Raw genomic sequence first — 3,332 nt, forward strand, 5'->3', positions numbered from 1 at the left:
TTTTAAGACAGAGTCTTGCTCTGTTGCCCAGGCTGTAGTGTGGTGGCGTGATCTCGGCTCACTGCAACCTTTGCTTCCCAGGTTCAAGCAATTCTTCTGTCTCAGCCTCCGGAGTAGTTGGGATTACAGGCTTGTGCAACCATGCCTGGCTAATTTTTGTAGAGAGGGGTTTCCCATATTGGTCAGGCTGGTCTTGAACTCCTGACCTCAGGTGATCTGCCCGCCTTGGCCTCCCAAAGTGTTGAGATTATAGGTGTGAGCCACCGTGCCCGGCCAAAGTTTCTGTTTTCTTAGACGTTTGAAAGAAAATCACATATTTCATTAGGATTGAAGTCTATCTGATAGCATCCAAAGGTTAATATTGCTTTGATTTGTAAGTAAAGGAGAGACAACAGAATAACCTCATTGGCAGATGGGTCCCGATGTCTAACATCCTCTTAATATCCTAAAATTTTTGTCTCATTCCTGATTAATTCCCATGGAATCTTATTTAGTTGCTTTCAATAGGTGATATGTGCATATGGCAAAACAATATAAAGCTGAAAAGTATAGGGAAGAGTGAGTCTCGTTCGTTTTCCCATCCCCAGTCACCTAGTTTTCCTCCCCAAAGGCAGCCACTGTTACTGATTTCTTTTGATTCTTTCTAGAAACATAGTACAGAGGAGTCATCCTGATTTTGGCAAGTGCCTTAAATAGCAGCTTTTTTTTTCATTATATTGCCTGCAATGGTTGAAATTATTTTAGAAGCAGTCAACTTACTGAGCTATCTTTGTGGCTCTGCTAGATTTCCAGAGGATTCTCTTGATTTTCTAGGTAGACAGACATATCAGCAGCATTCAATTTTGGCAAAGTGAAAACAGTTTTGGAGGGAGACCTGGGCTGAATCCTGACTCTTCCTGCTGTCTGATCTTAAATCCAGCCTTTAAAACATGTTAGCACTGTCCAAAGGTAGCACGGAGGTACAAAGCGGTCCCCCCTCCAGGATGTGGTGGGTGGAGTGGGCAGAGGCCACGCAGAGCCAAGCACTGCTCCTTTGCCCTCTCCTGGGTTTGTTCCACCTGGACCTGCAGATAAAACCAGAGGCCTTTGATCTCAAAGATTGCTAACCACCCAGAGATCAGGAGGAAAGACTGCAAAGGAAGCCCTGAAGTAGAATAACCTTCTCTTTCTCCATGAATGGAACATGAGTTATATTTGCTGAGGGCAGATTAAAATAGATTTTATCGTTTGAAATCAGGAATTTACAGAAACTGTTTGAAGAGCTACTGTCTATCAGCAAATTCCTTTAAATCCCTCACTGTGGTAGTGGGTAAGATAGTTACGTACAATTGTAATTACATACAATTACAATTACAATTACAATTGTAATTGTAATTGAATGTGTATAGGTTTCCCCAGAGTTGGGACCCACTGCCAGGGAGGGAGTTGGTGGTATTTGATGCTGTTGTTTAGGGAGGAGTGGTACTAAGAAAAAAACCCATGGTTAGTGAAAAAACAGCAAACAAAAAACTCTCAGTTGCCCATAGAGTTGTATCAGTTTGAGGGGATACCCTAGAATGTGGGTGGGAAACACCGTGAGAGACCCCACAAGGGCTGAGGCTAGGGTCTGAAGCCTCAGCCTGTTCCCATATGAATATAGAACTAGAAAAGAATTAGAGATATAGATACCTAGTTATTCCTATATATATAATCATGAATGATCACATAGTTATTCATATGTAATCACAGAAATATATATACTCAATATAATATTTTAATCTTACTGATTATCGGATTATAATGGAACTGAGGTGACATTGTGAACAAAGTGACCCTAAGGCAAGATGCTCTAAGTCCTCTGTCATGCCCGCATAAGGGCTGCTGGTGGGCCCCTCACTGTGTGGCAGTGCCAGCTCTGGGAAAGTGCCCACTGTTTAACCAGCTAGGGAAGGAGACATCCAAGATGGCCAAGACATCTCCTTCCTCGGGGGAGTGAGGAGAAAACTCTGCTCCTCCGAGCTCTTGTGGTGGCTTGGCGGCTCTCAGGGAAGCGCGCAAACATCCGGGGGCTTAATTGTCTCTCTGTGGTGCTGTGCTTCAGTGGTCACGTTCCACGTCTACTTTCACGTTCCGCTTCCGCACCTGGTTCCTCTTTTTCTTAAAAGATAAGAATCAGTAACAATAGCAGAAATCTTAATGTCTTTGTTCTTTCTTGACCTATGAGAAAAGTGCTGACGCGTTAGGTTTTCCCTTCCCCTCGGCTACTTGAAAGTCCTGGCCCCCTGTCTCCAAGATGTGATTGACTTGACCCTATCACTGACCACCAGTGCCTGGACCTACCCTGCCTGCTGCTTCCTACTCAAGTCAGAGCGTCCAGGCACTCGGGGCCACTGCCGGACTCTGTGCTTTGGTTGGCAGTGGATCCCTGGGCCCAAACTCTGTTTTCTCTTTCTCGGTGTCTTTGTCTTTTATTTCCACAGTTTCTCATCTCCACATCTGTAGAGAGGGGCTCGCAGGACCCTGTAGGGCTGGACCCTACACTAGACCATCTCAGGAATCTGTACTCCCTTAACCACTCAATGGAAAAAGTGACTAGGGCTATAGATTGTCTAGTTTGTTTATATGACATAACTTTTTTGCAGCAGTACTTGAGAGGAGTGTGAATGAACTTCATATCTTTTTTATTTTTAGGCAGGGTTCACTCTGTTGCCCAGGCTGGAGTGCAGTGGCACTGACACAGTGAAATGGGAAAGGCTCCCTTGTCCCCCTCACAGGGAGTACAACATGGGGAGTGGCTGGCTTCTTCAGTGCCGCTGCTGAAACCTCTGGGGAGCACACAGACAGCAGGTTGTGGGGCTCTGACCCTACGGCAGCGTCTAGCGTGAGTGTTTACAGCTCCTGAACAGCAGTGGGCGTGTGCTGCCATGCGCTCTCTTAGTTTTGCCATCCCTCCGTAGGCGGCTTGTGTTAAACAGCTCAATTAGACCCTCTGCCCTATCGCAAGGACAGAGGACTTTCTGTGTCCCGCATTCTTGCTTTGGTGTACCAGAAGAATCAGAGGACACCTGGGCTTGGAGAATGAGCGCAAGGTTTTGTTGAGTGGAAGTAGCTCTGAGCAGATGGGGAGCCAGAAGGGAGATGGAGTGTAAAGGTGGTTTTCCTCTGAGTTGGGCCGCTCAGCAGCTGGGCTCTCCTCCCACTGCCCCAGGCAAACTCTGTGTGGTTCCATGGGCAGATGGCCTGCCTGCGTCTGCCGGTGCCTGCAGGTTTGCTCTTCCACTGGTGGATTCCTCTCGATGTCCAGCTGCTGGTGCGTTCCTCTGCTGATGTATTCCTCTTGATGTCCAGCTGCT

The sequence above is a fragment of the Cebus imitator genome, unplaced genomic scaffold (assembly GCF_001604975.1).
Source record: "Cebus imitator isolate Cc_AM_T3 unplaced genomic scaffold, Cebus_imitator-1.0 Scaffold181, whole genome shotgun sequence".
In the NCBI taxonomy this organism is placed as follows: domain Eukaryota; kingdom Metazoa; phylum Chordata; class Mammalia; order Primates; family Cebidae; genus Cebus; species Cebus imitator.